The sequence below is a fragment of the Protopterus annectens genome, chromosome 8.part0 (assembly GCF_019279795.1).
Source record: "Protopterus annectens isolate FY-2018-M chromosome 8.part0, PAN1.0, whole genome shotgun sequence".
Taxonomy (NCBI): domain Eukaryota; kingdom Metazoa; phylum Chordata; order Ceratodontiformes; family Protopteridae; genus Protopterus; species Protopterus annectens.
This window is the reverse complement of record NC_056741.1, coordinates 1,079,209,575-1,079,230,066: the sequence shown is the minus strand read 5'-3', so window position 1 is coordinate 1,079,230,066 and position 20,492 is coordinate 1,079,209,575.

Sequence of the window (20,492 nt, the reverse complement as noted above, 5' to 3'; positions counted from 1 at the left end):
GAGTATAATGCCCCATTTGGTATGTACCTCATAAGACATCTTCAACAGCTGGAAAGGCCACAGAAATACCTCACTAAAAGAATTACAGGCCTAAACCAGATGCCATATACTGACCATCTAAAAAAAACTTCAGCTACACTCTGTGGCATTCGTCTACTCAGCGGCGATCTCTGCTTAACATATAAGGCCATGTCAACCCCTGAGCTGTTGGACATGCTCCACTTAAAGAAATTCCAATCTCTCAGAGTCACACGCTCCAGGGATCTAAACCTTGTCATCACAATGAACAAAACATGCTGGAGTGATAGGTTCCTGACCCAGAGACTCCCCATACTCAGGAATAGACTGCCAATACATATCAAGCAGAGCGCCTCATTGGCCCTCTTCAAAAGGAACCTTGATGATTGGATAGGAGATAGGAAATTCACCCCAGGGATCATGTCAGTCGTTCTGCTAGACAGGGGCCTGGAGAAGTAAATAGTGTGGGAAGAAATATCCAGGGAATTGTTATGGCTAGGCTTGCATAGGCCCTAGGGCCGATAGCCTAGTACCAACCTATGAACCTATGAACCTATAACACTTGTACATATCTCAGAAGCCTTAGTGGTAAAGTCAGTGACTGTGGTGTTCATGGTCCCAGGTTCAAGGGCTGTTTGGTTATTTTGAGGGCCAGAATAAGGCCTTTTGGATACAGATGGATTAAAGCACTCTTAAGAAGTTGTAAGTGGGTTTCCATGGGTTTGCGTGACGGTAAGGGGTGTTGAAACACTGTAAATGGAGAAGCCCTTCACAGGTTTAACTTTTGCTTAACGTCATACAGACCACGGGCAAACCTGCTTACAGCTGCGTAAATGTGCGTTATTCACACTTTCCCTACCAGTGCCTACTCTGAGAGGTAAAATAATAACACATTCCAGGAGTAGAACCCACAACCATGTACACCATCCTCAGAGTAACCTAACACTAAGCTACCTGGAATGTATATTTCCCAGTTGTGAATACAGACAGGTTAAAACACAAAAGGGAGGAATGTGTTGAAATAGAACACCCAGCCATGTACCCAATTAAAGGTGTATGCTCGTATATATATATATATATATATATATATATATATATATATATATATATATACATATATATATATATATATATATATATATATATATAGAGAGAGAGAGAGAGAGAGAGAGATACATAGAGACATGTCAGTATATACAGGTCTACATATATACATAGATATATAGATAGGTTAAAAACATCTACACATCTATAGAGGTACAGATAAATGTATGCAGTAATATATATATATATATATATATATATATATATATATATATCTATATACATATACATATATATATATATATATATATATATATATACATATATTATATATATATATCTATCTATATATCTATCTATATATATATATATATATATATATATATATATATATATATATATATGGTTCTACCTTAGATAATCGAAATACCACATAACCGACAAGCAGTTAACCGACACGACAACACCGAAAACTTATATCACCGACAACGTAAATAACCGACTCTGAAAACGCCGACATTGGTATGCTAATAGCTCCTCTCGCTCCTACCACGTTCCAGGTAATGTCGATAGTTGTCTGTAATCAGCATAGCATAAAAACTTACACAGAACAAACCTACTTGATAGTAACTGTAACGCCTAATAGTGACAGTGAACTATTTACATTACCTGGAATGTGGTAGGAGCGAGAGGTGCTATTAGCATACCAATGTCAGCGTTTTCAAAGTCGGTTATTTACATTGTCGGTGATATAAGTTTTTGGTGTTGTCGTGTCGGTTAACTGCTTGTCGGTTATGTGGTATTTCGATTATCTAAGGTAGAACCATATATATATATATATATATATATATATATATATATATATATATATATATATATATACACATACATACATGTCTGTAGAGCATCCGAAGTGTTCATATCTGAGTATAACATGGACCATAGCAATCACACATTCTGCCCCCTCAAGCGATATGAACATAACATATAAAGAGTATATGCCAATACACTCTTTGTATGTTATGTAAAGAGTATATGCCAATACACTATTACAAATATGTTCTATGGACACAGTCACCAACGCAACTGCAATGACTGCAAAAATCCATGACAGAAATACACAGACAGCTTTCATTTTGCAAAACATTATTACATTCCGATGTATTGCCAAAAGGATTCAAGGACTAACAGTACCTGCATGCTATACAGGACGCATTTAACAGTGCCTTAAGGAATCAGCCTGCAATTACCATAGTATTAGTCCACTAAGGGACAGGTGTTCACATAGGGAAAGAACACCCACACAAATATAGACGTTGTATAAAAGGGGTTCCTACACATCTGCATGTGCTATGCACACCCACCAACATCTACCCTACAACCAAAATAATTACATCAATACATACTGTCATACCATAACCTATTATTCAACTACTGTACAACATCTGCTGAAACCTTAACATACCTGGACACAGATACACTAACTGGCCCTATGTGAAATAGTTGCTGTTATTTAACTGAACAGCTGCTGATCCAACAAGTTTTGTTTGTACTGATCCCGTTTAAGAGAGCTGAAAGGTTCATACACCAGGAAGTGTTACTGAATACTGATTAGCAGCACAGTATGACACACAGTAACACCAAACTAAATATGTCTGGTAAGCACACTGTAAACCCTGTAACATTATATGCACAGCTATGTAGCCTTGAGCTGGTCAAACAACCTGGCCAGACTGGAAACATATGCAGAAGTATTAGGTAGAGACAAACCCTGCACAAGTAGCAATGTTCAGAAATATAACAGCAGTACTCACATTTAGACCAAATCTTCTAGGCATTACACACAGTATATTACTGTTCGTCTCCATACAGCTGTTGCAATAGATTCCAAACAACACTTCCATGCTGTCTTCCTCAAAAGTAAGGCAAAGGGACAATGCCCAAGTGGAGTACTCAGTTATACTCCACTGTAGCCATGGTATTGGCTAAGGCAGTAGCAGCGCAGCTGATGTGCACGTAATTAGATACTTAGGAACACCAATTGGTTATCGGGATAGCACATGTTACTGATCTGTAACTATAAAAGGTGGACAGTAGTCTCTCCTTTGATAATCACATCGCCACAGTAGTCAGGAAATCCTTCTATGTGGCACACCTCATCACAAAAGGTTTCTCATCCAGAAAAAAAGAGGTCATTGTTTCCTTCTACTCATCACTCATTAGACCCATTATAGAGTACAACGTCCCTTTTGGTATGTACCTCACAAGACATCTACAACAACTGGAAATGCCACAGAAATACCTCAGAAAGAAGATTACCGGCCTCAAACAGATGCCCTAAGCAGACCTTCTCAAAAAACTCCAGCTTTACTCCGTCACATATCACCTACTCAGAGGTGATCTCTGCCTAACATACAAAGCTATGTCAAACCCAGAGCTGTTGGACATGCTCCACTTAAAGAAATCTCAATCCCTCTGAGCTACACACTCTAGGGACCTAAACCTTGTCACCACATTAAACAGAACATACCAGAGAGATAGATTCATGTCCCAGAGACTTCCCATACTCTGGAATAAACTGCCTATCTATATCAAACAAAGCTCCTCATCAGCACTCTTCAAGAAAAATCTTGACGACTGGATGGGAAATAGGAAATTCACCCCGGGGATCACCTCCGTGGCTCTGCTCAACAGTGGCACAGGAAAATAATTTTCTTGGGTGGCAAAAGCCAGGGTACCTTTTTGGCTGGGCTTGTATAGGCCCCAGGGCCGATAGCCTAGTACCTACCTATGAACCTATATATATATATATATATATATATATATATATATATATATATATATATATATGTGTGTGTGTGTGTGTGTGTGTGTGTGCGTGTGCCTGTAAAGCAATGCATACCCCACGCAAACACACTTACACACGCTTACTGATGTTTATATATGCCTAAACCTGCTTACTAGTGCCTTATTCATTATGACACTGACACTGCACTCCAGTTAACTTTTAAGTGTTATTTTGCAGGTTATACAGCAGACAGATGTTGCAATATGTTCATGTATAGATTGCAGATGTTAAATGGTATGTGATGCAGTAAAATTCGGAAAAGGAATGTCTGTTTGTTAGACAGTTGCTCTAATCAATACACTATTGCTGTTCTGCTTCATTTGAATATATACCCATATATTCATGGTTCCCCAAACACCCACCCCAATGCATCCGTAAAACTGCAGTCATCCATTCTCCAGTTGGATTTGCGGTGTATCCACACCACTACACATTGGCCACTCCCTACTCCTGTAGACCCATCCCATCGGTTGACTCACTCCACATATCCTCAGAACTCCCAAACTTTTAGTCCACAAACATTGGTGACATGAGTGACCAAAAGGACAATATTCACAATTTTTGAGTTGTCCCACATGGGACGCGCATATCTTTCTGTCAAGATTAGACTCGATACTTCATTACAGCCTTACTCCCGTTAACATGACACTACAATAAATTAATAAGTATGACTATGTGGTAATGCATACATTACACGATAACCTAATTATGTACGTGTTTGGCGTATTTCTTTTACAAATAGACCAGTTTAGTAATTGGCATTGCCATAGCAGGCAGATCACAGGAATGATTTCATGTGTGGGAAAGTCCTCACATTTGATTTTTTTCAGCACAGCACTGACTTCGGACATTGTACACACTTCTGCATTTTAGCAGTTTTGTCCCTTCCTTCTTATGCACAACCTAATATTCTATCTACTGTCGAGGTTTGTAAGGGCACATTCATGTTATTTATGTCTGCAAATGGAATGAATGTGTTACAGAGAATGTACTTCTACATATAGATGTCTGCATGTGTGTATGCACATATACTTATAACGAACTTGCTGACCTCCACGGGGCCGTCCAATTAGAACCAGCCCATCCAAATCTGGCACGCCTGGCTCCATAATTTCATACCCATAGTTCCTCCACCCCACCCGAGTTCAACATACATGCATACCATCCATTGTCCAGTTGTTATCACAGCCATGACACACCTCCACACATTGCCCTCTCCCAAGCATTAGGGGCCCTACATGTATGTTGTCCCGACCCATGTATTCTCAGGCTCTCCCACCATTTAGTCCTTGAACATACTTGCCCTTGCTTGTGTAATGGTCAGATGGCCAAATAGCCTATCAATTTTCAGATAGTCCCACCAGGGACTACCCTCTGTGTGTAAAGTAGACTTAGCAGATCAACAATGTTACTCCCACTGGTAATATCCTGCCTGTGGTGTGAGTAGCAGTGCTTTGCTCACTCCTGCCCAGCTTGATATGATATATGCTGACAGTGCTATAAAATACTGGGGTTGCTATTGATTCTCTTCTCATTCCTTTTGTATGCTTTATTGTTACGTTGTTCTTTCTTCATAGATATATATATATATATATATATATATATATGCACTGCTTAGACCTGTGCAAGCTCACTCAGACTTGCTTACTGGTACTTATTTATGTTTACTGCTGCTTATTTGTGCTTACACCTGCTTACTAGTGCCTTTTTCATTATGACAGTGCCACGTTGATTGAATGATATTTAAGGTAAATATCTCATGTGATACTCTTATGTTGGTTTTACAGCAAAACGACATTCATTCCTCATGGAAAATTATATGTGTTATTGCTGGGCTCAAACCTTGAATGCCTGTTCGTTAGGCGGATACTCTAAACACTACACTATTGACATTTACTTTGATTCAGCATATTTTTCTCTATTTGAATGAATTTGATGTGTAAGCTACGCTTGGCAGAGGGCAGCAGTGCACAAACACGCTATGTTTTGCTTACACCTTCGATATTGCAGCAATTCAAATGTATAATAGGGACACGGGGAATTTAATTGTGAAAGTTCTAGGGACAGGGCTCAACATTCCTCTATGTGCTTGTGTGTTTACTACTTCAATTTTATTTCACTGTTTATGGACACCCTTGTATGCTTAGCATACATTTTGGTATCCATGGACACTGAATTACTGACTTACTATTAGAGGCGGGCTCTACTAGTAGGCATAGTAGGTTTTGCAATTGTCGGGGCATGTTTACGCCTCCATAGAGCACTTGTACATGCCCACTGCACTCGCACACGTTTCCTGTGCATGTCGAGGGTGCGGCCGATTGCCCTCATACATATTCATATTGCGCTACTGCACCATCTGTAGTGAGGATGCTTGGTGCAAGGCTAAAACCGTCCTTGTGCAGAGCTTCTTGAGTCCAGGGGTTAGAATCTATATGACTCAGGGTTTAATGATTGCATTTATCCAATCTTGAGGAATATTCCCATATTTATACGACCTAGCAAATAATATTTATTTATTTATTTATTTATTTGTTTATTTGTTTGTGTTTGTTTACCCCAAAATTCTGACTAATATCCATTTTCAGAAGAGGTCCGGGGAGAAAATTCCTATTTGCTTACATTGCATTATACCAAGTTCCAGTTAAACATGGAGCAGTTACATTTCGGTTTATATTTATACACAGACCGTAGTTACATTAGTACATTCTAAGATTTTGCAGAGGTGGAAGTTACTAAAGAGAAAGCCTGCATGCAACTTAGTGGTTTGTACAAGCAGCAGTTATGTATAAAACATGTTTTGTCATTTCAGAGAGAGGTTGAGAGTGTTATATTTTAGAAGAGTATTTGGAGAATATCGTATGGTGAACACAAAGTCTTAACCTTGTGATGAGCATGTGCAAGACCAGGATTACTTAAGATGTTATTTACACAATGGTTTAAAACTATTGAGTTTGTCCGAAAATTTTATATATGTGGGGATACTATTCCAGAGTTTAGCAATATACTAGGAGAAGAGCGAGTCTCTAGCAACATTATTTGACTTATTTGTAAGTAATAAGACTTTGTTACCAGAATGGAGGTCCCTTGCTGGACAGTAGGGCAGCGATAAGTTTTTCAGTACAGGGCATTTTTCTGGGTGATGAATAAGTCTGTGAGTTGTAGTTAGTTGTGAATGTGTTAGGTAGTTGGGTAATTCAAGCCAGTTTAATTTTTTTAAGTTATGACAAAGGTGGCTCCTATGAGGGATGTTGGTGGTAAATTTAGCTATTTTATTGTTGCAGAAGGCAAGTTTCTTTCTTTGAGCATTGTTTAAGTTTGTTAGGATAGGAGCGGCATATAAAAGAGTTGGCAATAAGAAGTTGAGGGCTAGAGTTTTTCTTGCAGTATCTGTAAGGAATCCATTGATCCTATAAAGGGAGCCTAGTTTCTGGTGTGTTGATTTAATGGTGTGCAGTATATGCTGGTCATATTTGAGACTGTCATCTATAATGCCTAGACGTTTACTGTGAGTTGTAGTTTCAATGATAGCATTATAGTGCAATATTGTATAATATATTATATAAATATATAGTAAACTATATAGTAATATGACATATAATAGATATAATGGTACTATACGTTCTTGCTGAAGTGTTCTCAAGTCATTATTACTAATTCTGTCTCCTTGTTTTTTTCAGTATAATATAATCTGATTCCTGCACCTGCGGTTACCTGGAAGTCACTAGACCAACTTATCACCCCCTTTATGGAGCCAAACTGTTTTGCATCAAATTTTGTAAATATATCTATAATCTGCTGTGACTGAGAATATATTTTAGAGTCTACTCGCAATTTATCAATTTGTATGTCTTTAGTCCTTCCACATCTTATGTATCTATAAAATGTTTTCCTATTATGCTCAATATCTTCATATAAATTTTCTTCAAAATTTTCTAGCCCTTCTCTCACACTATGCTTAATTTGTCTGTCCAGCTTATTAATTTAACTTTTCAAAGCTGTAGTTTGACATCTTTTCCATTTCTTATATTTTTTTGTCTCTCACCTTAATCAGGTATCTTGCTCTCATGGAAATATATCCCACTGACTGTATATGCCTAAATCCTGGTGTTAAACATTTTTTGATGTTTTACTTTCAAACAATTTCTTTTTTAAACATTTTCACATATCTTCTGCAGTTTATCCATTGAACACATCACTACAATTAATTTTACATAGCAACTGTTTTGCTTCCATATAATCTGTAATTAACCTTCTGTGCATCGGTTTAGATTTCAATTTGGTTGCACTATCTAGCAAGAGATTAACCTTTATAACCCCATGATCACTGCACAACAATGGTGGTAAAACTTGACATGAAGTAATTGTGATGTCTTTAGGAACACAGACAATGTCTACTACGCTAAATACAACAAATAATCCCAAAGCTCAGGATGAAGCTCCCACTCAACACAAAGCAAATACAGGCAAACAAAGAAAGGGTGAAAACAAACAATGGCTCCAGTTCCAATGTTCCAGATAAACAACAGTTTATTCAGTACTTAAGGGCTTTCACAGTATAAGTAACTGCTTCCTCAAACATTTGAACTGACAACAGAATACCACCATTTATATATGTTATGCATCATTTCCTGTGTTAATTAAGCAATTATCATAAGACAGATTCCTTTGTTAAAAACAGAATACATAAACATATAAATTACATATAAAAACATATAAATTGCACATAAAAAGTATATATTATATATGAAAATCATATGTGTATGAATATATATATATATATATATATATATATATATATATATATATATATATATATACATATATATAGGCACTTTGTTATTTAACCCTTTATTAGCATCAGCTCTCATTCTAATAATCCACTTAGTTTCTAAGACTTCTGTCCTATTCTTTATATCTCCAATTCTCCCATCCAATTTTGTCATTTACACTATCATAAATTTAAAAACATGAGTATTATCTTTCCCAGTGCTGTGCCTGGCTAATGTGTTTGTCTTGTTCATATTTCTAATATCATATAAATGTTCCCTGATCCTGTCCGAAGGTGCCTGTCTGTTTTACCTATATAGAAAGATTAGCACCCTAGACAATGTGCCAGGTATACCAAGTGTATCGAATTGCAAGTAGCTATAGATTTAAAATTAAATATTCTGTTTAAATCAGGATGATGTATCCAGATGGCAACAGTAATTACAGTTATTGCAGGGTGTCAGTTTAGGATGACTATTGAGGGGAGTTCCAATCTTTCTCGGATAACGTAATAATCTTTTGAGGGATCTCATGTTCTTGTATACAAAATGTGGGTTGTTACCCACTATTTCCTTAATATGTTCATCTGCCATTAAAATAGGCCAAATCTCCTATAAATGTTTGTTGCCTGTCTCACATTACTAGCATAAAGAACTGGCATCCTCAGGGTATTCGATGTCTTACTGTTGGGAGGATGTACTCTTCCAGTATGTGCATCCTCCACTCTATCTGAGAAGTATGGTTTAGCTGTTATCCCCCTTAGATTATCAACCTCCCTCAAGGTATTACTGACTTTGACATTATTATAACCCTCCTCTCAAATTTCTGTATTAGGTCCTCCATTTCCTGTCTAAAAATATTCTCCTCGGTGCCAAGTCTGGAAACTCTCATCCCCTTGTCCCTTCACTATATTATGAAAAATATGTGAGGGGTGCATGCTAGTTCTATGCAGATAGCTATTACTTAGCATTATTTCCTGTGTACCCTAGTTATGATTTTTGCCTTCTACATTCAATATCTTCACATCTAAGAAATCTATTTCAGTGGGAGAGAATTTCATAGTAAATTTAAGGTAAGTGGTAGAATTATTTATGTATTCTAAAAATAAAGACAAAGTCTCTGTTGTGTCCTTCCAGACTAAAAACAAATCATCAACAAAATGTCAGTACATTCCATTGCTTATATTGCCCTTCTAAGATGAGCAAAGATATGAGCCAAAAATCTGGACATTCTATGAATATCTGGATAGTTGAGAGGTACAGTATGATCCCAAGTGATAATTATGATGCTTTGTGGCTCATGTTTCCAGTGTCTTTCAGCTACTTCAGTATTATAATGTTTGCACAATCCCAAATGCAACAGTTTTGACACATTATTATGCCTTTCGGTATACAGTCCATCTGCCATTAGTATATCACAACCAGCAAAAAGATGTGTGACTGTTTACAGTTCTGTTTTATAAAACACGTGTCTGTTTCTCTCACATGTTCAATGGACTTTCTAAACCAATGTGTACGTAGTCCACTATCTTGGGTTGCCAATATTAACCTTTTGTCTTTTGGTTTAAATTTACTTCTCCTTATCCATTGTTATGTTTGACCCTGATCAACAGGAGGTTGTTCCAAACGTTTTCTATACTTACAACTAAATTTATGCATTTTCCACATTTCTTGCCTTTTTATCTAATCCTTCACCTTATATTCTTTACACATTCATTTGCTGCTGATATGTATTTACTTCTGGTTTAATTTCCAATCCTGCTTGATGCCAATATGCTTCTGATTAAGCAGGGAAGTCATCTTAGACACTCTCCTCATGTTTTAAAACTTTCACGTGTCTGGGTCTTGTGAAGTCAGCAGATATGCATGCAGCCCCATGATTGCAGATCAATACTTAAAATCAATTTTGAGGAGCCCCATACCTCCATCAGAATGGGGAATATATAGTCCTGTTATACACCGACTTTTATAAATCATTTGACGAGCATGAAGCATCCTTCTTGTTTTCCTGTCCAACCTATCCAGCACCTTTTGGGGCCAGTCAATCACTCTAAAACTATAAGTTAGGAGAGGAAGAGCAAATTGATTTGTAGCATGGACTTTGTTCCTATATGTCAGTGCAGTTTTCAGTATTATCTTTTAAAATATTTCTTTCTAAGTTATTTTTTGCATTTGTTCATATTTTATTGTTGACCCCTCAACAATACCCTGATATTTGTACACTCCTCTTGCTCAAATTCTTTTATATCACATTTCTGTCCCAAACTGAAATGTTCTTGGTGCTGCAGCTTTCCTGCTTTAAAGGTTGCTTTTCCACATTTATCAAGACCAAATGACATTCTTATATCATCTTAAAATGTTTTGACCACTTGAAATTGTCCTTTTAGTTCCTCATCTGATGAACTATACAGTTTTAAATCATCTACAAAAAGAAGTTGAGAAGTCTTTACACTTTGTTGTTTTCTGGGAGCCAAATTGTACCCATGGTGTAATCTGTTAAGTAGACAGCTTAATGGGTTAGGGGCAAGACTAAATGCAGCGGTGAGAGAGAGTCACCCTGGAATATTCCCCATTGAATTTTTATCCCTGAAATAATAATTTTTTCCTTTATTATGGCTTAACTGCAAAGTGGTTTACTACTGTTTCATGGTCACTGTAATATAATTAAACAGTGTAGGGTATATCTTATGCATTTTTAAGCACTCTTTTATTCAGCGTTGCCACATTTTCTTGTCCCTTCTTTTGTTGTGCAACTTCAACTGAACATTTGTACTGGTTTCCTATGAAAGGCTCCAAAGTATCTTCATATGGCAACTGATCAGATATTTCCCCTTCCACTGGTTTCTCCTTAATTTGGGGATCCATTGCTCTATCCTGCTGGGATGTATCTGAGTTAGATTTTCTACACTAACTTCTTCATTTCACAGGTAATCCATAACTTCAGCTTCTATTTCTTTAACTTCTCCATTACTAATCCTCTTTTCTACTTTTCCACTTTGTTTTCTTCTTTTTTGTATTGTAAAATTTTCCATGTCTGGATGCCATTGCCTATATTCTCTTCAAGTATCTTTGGTGCTGCTCTTTTTGCATTGATTAGTTTTGCTTTCTCATTTGCCTAAATATCCTACCATACTAAATCTATTTTTCTTTCTCATGTCCACATTTCTTCTTCAGATGTTTCCTGCTCCTCCTGTTTCACTTTATTTGGGCCTCATTGTTCCATTATGCTGTGATGTACTTGTGTTAGACTTTCTGCACTAAATCCTTCACTTTGCAAGTATTCTATAACTTCACCTTCTATTTTTTTAACTTCTACTTTACTAATTTTTCTTCTGCATTCCCTCATTGTAATCTTATTTCTTATATTGTGAATTGTTCCATATCTGGATGCCGTTGCATATATATTTCTCTTTGAATATTTTTGGGGCTGTCTTTTTGTCTTGATTAATTTAGCTTTCTCCTTTACATAAATATTATACCAATTCAGATCTCTCTTTCTTTCCCATGCCCAAATTTCTTTTGTATAACTTTCAAAAGTCTCTAGATTTTGTTCTTCATCTTTTCACACTTCATCAATCACATCTGTTTCCAAACGCCCCGAGGTTTCTTGGTCTATGTAATGTTTTTCATAAATCTGCTATATAAATGAACACAAAATTTTACTTGAAGTTTCTGACAATTTTTCTTGTTGAAGTAGTTTTCTTTCCTCTAATTTATCTCTTAAACTTTTTGTACATCTTCAGTCTGGAAATTCTGGGCTTCTTGCATAATAGTAACAATATGTAATTTCTTTCTTATCCTCAAAAGTCCACTTTATCATCTTTATGGCTCTTTTTTGGCCTATCAGTGTGATTTTTTGTAAACTGCTACTTCCTTCTGCAACAGGAAGGCCATCCTCCCCCTGGGCCTGGCCTAGCCCCATTGTAGGAATGTTCCTTTGTCTTAAGGATTTTACACTGTCAGTTTTTCCAGTCCTGGCACCAGTGTACCTACCAGGATTGGATACTTTTTATCCTGGAACTTATGCCCCCAGCTGTTTTTTAACCTAATTCTGTACATGATATATGCTATATAAAATACAGTCTATATATCAATGTCATCTTGGTGAGATTTTGTGAATACCAGGGTCCACCTCATGAAAGTACTCACCAAGACTTGATGATTAATTAAATTCCAGCAATGCTACTCTACTTTGCTTGCTGACATATCATCTCTCCATTCAGACCCCATATTGTCTCTTCATTTGGAGAATATTCTATATATGTTGTCTGATGACTCTCTACTAATTTTTGATAACCCCAAACATTCCCAGAGGTAGTAATCTCTAAATGAACTATGTATCTGAATAAAGTCTCCTCTTAAATATCTATATGAGACACTGTGCAAGTTCAGATATTTTTCTCTTTCATAATAACTTAAATTTTCACATTCAGGGATGCCCTTGATATATTTTCACTGTATTCTTTCCCATTTACTCATGCCTGTTTTCTTATCAGGTTTCTATATTATTATTCCATACTCATGTTGGGTCTAATGTAACTAACAAACAATGACTTCATCATTACTGATTTCCTATACTTTAAAAATCTTTTTTATACAACATATAGATCTATAACCATCATTAACCAATTGGTTGATAGGATTAGAAAAACTCAAAGCTAGATCTACCCATAAAACCATGTCCTTAAATGAATCTACAGTTTCTGCCACTGTGTGCTGTTGTAAATATTCATCTTTCATTTTATGTAACCTAAATCTCATATGCTTACTTTTTGAAGTTTTTATCAGCATATTATTCTCTTGTGTCCAAATGGTCAATGTAGTCAAGTTCTTTTGCAGACATGCCATATCTGTAACATATGTAATAATTTTACTCAGTTTCAAGTAATCTGTGTACAGACAGTAGAACACCTCAGACATAAACATTATCTCTGAAAATACAATCTAAACTAGTATGGGCCTAGGACAGAGCCCTTTGAGACAACCTGACTGTAACCAAGAATTGCAACTGTCCAGTTGCTGTTTGATACTTGTAATGTCCTATTTGTAAGCCATGCAGCTATCCATCTTATCAACAGTACAGCAATACCTAGTTTTCTAATTTATTGATCAGTGTTTTGTATATGACCCTGTCAAATGATGAAGTTAAATATATAAAAATTACATTACAGCACAATTTTTCATTCATAGTTGTTATTATATTGTTATAGGACATCATGTGTTAGGTAGTAATAGAACTGTCTTCAACATATGCATGCTGATATATCATTTCAAGTCCCATCCTTTCCAGTTCTGACAATAACTTATCCAGTATTACCTTCTCCATTATTTTTCCACAACATGAAAGTAGATTTAAGAGTCTGTATGGCTCTGGATTTGTCCTTCTCCCCTTTCCTTTAAAGACAGGTTTAATAAGCACTTGTCTCCAGTCTTGAGAAATCTCCCCATATTCTACAGCCTAGTAAATAATAGACATAATTTTTCTCGGGTCATTATTACTGCTTCTGTCTCCTCCCTGTGTTTTGTTTGAATCTAGTTTGCATAGTTCTTTTTGTTATAATCTTATCTGATTTCAGTATCTGAGTATGCCTGGATGTCACAAGGACAACTTATCACCCCCTTTGTGGAGTCAAACTGTTTTGCATAAGACTTTACAAATATGTGTATTATCGGTTGTGTCTGAGAATAAATTTTAGAATCTTCACACAGTTTTTCAATTTACTCCTTCCACATTTTAGGCAGCTATAAAATATTTTCTTATCTTTACATAAATATTTTTCATTTTTTTTAATTGCCTCACTCTATCGTTAATTCATTTGTTCAGCTTATTTTAATTTCCAAAGTTGTATGTCAACCTCTTTTCAAATTCTTATACTGTTTTATGTCTTGACTTAATCAAGTATCTCATTCTTACAGAAATATATTCTCTCAAAGCTGTGTGCCTAGATCCTGATGTTAAACATTTCTTTTGATTTTTGCATTTAATTTCTATGTCAAATCTTTCCACATTCCTTCTACAGTTTTTCCACTGAATGCATCACTCCAATTAGTTTTATATAGTAACTGTTTTGGTTCCATACAATCTGTAATTAATCTTCTGTGCATTGGTTTAGACTTCAGTTTGGCAGAATTATCTGGCACTGAATTAAACTTTATAAGTCCATTATCACTGCAAATCAATGGTGGTCAAACCTGACATGAAGTAACAGTAATTTCTTTAGGAACACAATGTCTAGTATGTTCTGTTACCTGGCATTTTTATTTTTTTATTTATTTATTTATTTATTTTTTGTACAGTCTGAAGCAATGGTTGTTTTTTAAATGTACATTGCAAATAATTTCCTTACAAAAGTTGTAAGTTGTTGAGTCACTATTATTCCAGTTTGTTTCTGGTAAGTTTAAGTCTCCAGCAAATATTATTCTTCTCTCTCATGTTCTATACAAGAAATTTATCAATTTTTTTAGGTTATCAGCATTTAACTTTGGTGGTCTATCCACTCCAACAATTGTTATATGTTCCAGTGTTGTCTTTATTGCCACAGTTACACAATCTTTAGTGTTGGTGTTATCATTGAACATGTAATAATCACAGGTGTCATAACCATCTTTATTTCCTATTATAATACTCCCACCTGATGTTTTTTAGAATGTTTATTACAGTAAATAGATTTATACCCTGACAAAACTGGTTTCCAGTCATTGTTCTTTAACCATGTTTCACAAATAACATAACAGATTTTCCAATTTAAAAATATATTTTAATTTATTCATTATTTATTTACCAAGCAAGCCTGACTGGAACATAGCCCATTTTCAGTGGACACCTAGGAAAAACCTCTCCAGAAGCATGTCTTTGGAATGTGGGAGTAAACCTGAGTACCCAGAGAAAACCCACGTGAATGCTAGGAGGACATGGAGACTCCACACAGAAGACACCCCAGCCGAGAATTGAACCTGAGAACCTCTTGCTGTGAGGCAACAATGAACTGCTGCACCACTGCACTGCCCAAAAACTACATGCTACCCATCAGGGAATCAAATCATGGTCTCCTGAGTGACAGACGAGACACTCACCAATATACCAAAGAGGAATGCATGTGCCATTGACAACCATCTAAGATGCATCAAATGTTGCTTTCTGTGAATTGTTCAATTTTCAGCTTGGAAAAAATCCTGCATTGTTTTTGTCAAATATCGTAAATATCTGCTCCAAATATTCTCTTCCCTGATCTTTACAAATGCATACCATTCTGTCTAAATGCATGTGCCCAAAATTAGGCTCAGATGCATTACACATTTCCATTTTTTTAAAACGGAACATTTTTCTCATGTAGGTATTTGCTCAAAAATCTTTTTATTCACGGTGCCATGCTTCTCCTTCTATACATGAAGTGGCCTGTAAGTGCCCTACTGCCCTTGCAGATGAGATCATTTGCACTGACATGAAAAAAAAGATTCTTACTTCCTTACATTAAATTGTTCCAAGGCTTGTCTCACATCCTCTATTTTTGTTCCTGGCAAGCATAATACTTTTTGATGTTCATTATCTTCTCTGGAAATGTAACTATCAGTTCCTCTAATAGTTAAATCTTCAATTACAACAATATATTTTCTGACCAGATCTGAATAATCTTTAACTTCTGATTCAGTAATATCTGCTCTATTAGTTGCTGCAAATGAATGATCTTCACCGCCATTAGTCTTATTAATCCCACTGTTTTCATTGCAAGCATACACTTCTCATCCTGATGGCTTTGTACATCCACAACTTGAAAAATATTGTCACACACTGACCTTTTTTTTCTTACAGTAATGTTCTTCAATCCTTCCACGTTTAATTTTGCATTTTCCTTTTCACCTGCCCCTTTCCTCTTTTTACTACCTTCTCTTTTGTCAACATGATGCCTTTTTCTGTACACTGTAGGTTTTCTGATATAAAAATGTTACCATGTCTTATAATCTGTGTGTTACATAACAAAGCAGTGTACTTTTTAATATGTATTCACTTTATGTTATAGACATTAATCAATTTATTTTTCTTCATTGTTATTTTTTGTGAACTTCTTCCCTCCTTTCTTTCTTTTTCTTCTACATGTCCTTAATACTCAGATTGCTGAATATTTGTATGTTAAATTCCAGTGTTGTCCTCAGTAGCATCATGTTTAATAGGGGTTGAGTGATTCCTTTCTAAAGGTGTTATATCTGCTATTTGCCTAGTATTATTTATCTCACCAGTCCAAGTCATTCACATACACAACAACAGTTCTCCAAGCCATGCCGATTGCACAAGTGATTTGAGGAACACAGATCATCAGAGTTATCAGGTTTTACATTTAAATATACATAGCATTTATTAAACTGTACAAGATACTTATGCTTTAGCAAATCATTAATGGCATACTGATTTAAGGAAACCATTTTCAGCTACAAACAAATAAATAATTGTAAAAGAAAAGAATAATCAAAATCAGTCACCACAGAATTCAAAGAAATTTTAAGTCAAAGTCAATAAGAAAAAAAAAAAAAACATAATATGCAATTAATAATAAATTAAGTACACTGAAGTTGCCACTGGCCTGTAGTACCAGTTGTACCAGTCTCACAAATTCTGAATTCCTTTACGGTCAGTCACAGTCACATCTTATTATAAAAGTGAGGGTCAATAAACCACAAGCCAATGCTGGATTGTTTCAGATAAACTCTGGACTGTCCTTTCCACAGCCTGCATGAAGTTGTAGCTGACTATATTCCTTGGGATAATTAGAGTTTGCCCATCTAGACTCTATTCCTTTCTAATAAAAAAAAGTGAAAACAGTGGTATAGCAGCAAAATGTCAACCAAAATAAATCTTTCTGTGGGATTAATAAAAATTATGGTAATGAAGATCATTCCTTTGTGACAATTACTAGGGCAGATACTATTGAATTAGAAGCTTGGGATTCTTCAGATCTGGTCAGAAATTACATCACTGTAATTGGATATTCGGTTATTAGAAGAGGTGATGCATTTGCAGAGAAGATAAAGAACTTCGAGTAGTGTTATTCTGGCCAGGACCAAAAACAGGATGTGAAAAAGGCCTTAGAATGCTTTAATGTAAGGAAGCATGGAGGTGTTTTATACCCATTGCCACTATTTGCCTTATCTGCAAGGACTGTCTGAGTGCTAGTAGGTAATCTAAAGCCATCTTAGATAGTATACCTTGTTCAGGTCTTAGGACATATTTTTCTCAAATCACATGAAGAAAGGAGAGTTTGCTCTGTGTGAATGAAAACATTTTTGGATAAATACCTACATGAAAAAAATGCCCATTAAAAAATGGAAATGTGTAAAGCATCCAAAGCTAGTTTTGGGGAATCATGTGTTTAGACAGGGTGGTGTGCAATTGTCAAGACAAGGGAAGATAATTTTAGCAGCAGTTATATTGCAACAATTGACTAACACAATACAAGATTTTTTGTCAGGTCAGAAATTTAACAGTTCACTGACAGCAACATTTTATGTATCTTTGATGGTTGCTAATGTAAGAAGCATTACTAATAATTCATTTTTTTAATTGGAAAAGTTGCTGTATTTCCACAAGACTGATGTTGTGATTGCGAAATCATGGTTAAAGAACAACAACCAGAAACCACTTTTGGCAGGGTATAAATGTGGTTACAGCACCTGATATTCTAACATAAAATCAGGTGGAAGTGTTATGGTAGGGATTAAAGACTGTTATGAGACTTGTGGTTATTACATCCTCAGTGATAATACCATTACTGTAGATTGTGTAACTGTGACAATAAAGACAACCCTAGAACATATAACAATTGTTAGAGTATGTAGCTCTCCAAACTCAAGTGCTGATGACCTAGAGGATTTCATACATTTCTTATATGAAACATAGGAGGGGAAAGTAATAGTGGCTGGGGACTTAAATTTAACAGAAACAACATTAGTAAGGAAATTATTTACAACATATGTTCAGGACTAGCAATTGCTTCGGATTGTAAAGAAGCCTACAGGGAACAGATCATATTGCACATTGTTTGTGTTCCTAAGGAAAGGGAAGAGTGTAAAAAAAATTAAAAGCGTGGTACTGCTAAGGGCCTGCTATGTTACCTTTCTCAATTCTGTTATGTAGTACATTCTTTACAATCATCTCCCTTCCTTTAATTGATTTTAAATTCTTGCAAATTCACAAAAGGGGTATAAATAAAAATGCTGGAGTTGATTGATAAACTTGACACAAAATCATTTATTAATTCAACCACATCCTTCTTCCTTATCTGACAATCTTTCAATAGTTCTGCTGGAATATCTATTTTTGTAGGTATATAACTCCACACTGGTTTCCTGAATCTATGAAATGAACTGAATTTATTGTATCCTTGAAAAGAAGTCTTACCCAGCTTTGATCACATATCTGAACAAAAGTATTAGTCACGTCTAATGCACTCATAGATACAATTTTGCCTTCACTACCCTCACTAAACCAACACTTCAGAGCAGAATGTGTACCTCCACAAACAGAACAAATGTGTGGAAAGCAGCAAGATGGCCTGCACAATTACCAGCATTAAATGGCTATTATACTTAACAATGTGCCAGGGTACCTCCTTTCCCATTTTATCATCTTGTAAATCACCTTAAGTTTTCTAAAAATTTGAACATACCATAGCTATAATAATACTTCTTTTACAAACTACGCTTCTCTGATAATAATAAAATATTGCAATAACAACAGTTCTTGCTCAGGTTCTTCTTAACCCTAAGATCATTTGTCTGTCATCTACCCAGCAATGCCAATGCATCAACAACATATTTTGGTCCTAGGGATTTAAAGTCAATTATTTACTGTTTTCCATACTATGAGTCCAGTGCACTGGCCCAACAATCAAGGAGCCTCAATCCTCACCACTAGCACCAGTGAGGGTGTGCACATTGGAAGAAAACAAGTACACACACAGTAAAGTAAAATTTCCCTTAAGAGTACACAGAGATCACAGTCAGTCTGTGGCTGGTTTCTCCCTTTCTCTCCGGGTCCCCAATAAGACTCCCCACTAGCACAGCTATAGAGTCCAGATCTCAGCCTAGTGGTCAAGCTAAAACCTCCAGCACCCTCTCTGTCCATCCAGTGCTTTGTGTCCCTGCTAAGTAGCTGACACATACACACACACACACACACACACACACAAACACACACACACACACACACACACACACACTTTAAGATTTGATTTATATACAAGCACACAGACACTCCTGGGGAAGGCTGGCACAGGTTCTCCAGCTATGCCCCCTTCCTGCCCAGACTATAATGCAGTATGACTGCCACCAACCACTAATATCAGCTACTATAAGACCTTCCCAAAGGGTAACCAATTTCACTGTGGTAATGTTACTGTTATCCAAATAGTAAGTGTGCTGAACAACAAGACTATTGGAGTGGCATGGGCAGTATCACCAAATACATGTAATGTATGCTAAGAGCTTAAATGATTTCTACACAAAACAGCCACAGTTGAAATGTTTACAAATATTTAATAATAAATAATAAAAACACAAGACAAATCTCATCAATTCAACACAGTGCTAATACAGAGTTCAGAAATCACATGAACTTTAAAACAATATTGGAGGATAGTCTGACATAAATATAGAAAACAGTTAGACAGATCTGTCTAAATTCCTATCTAACTCTAAGAGAAACTATGTCCTAAATAACTTTACTTACAAGGCAAAGTGCTGGTGAGTTGTTATCAGCTTCAGACAAAATCCAAAATGCTCAAGCTTTTTCTCTGAGAAAGTCTGAAATTGATAACACCCTG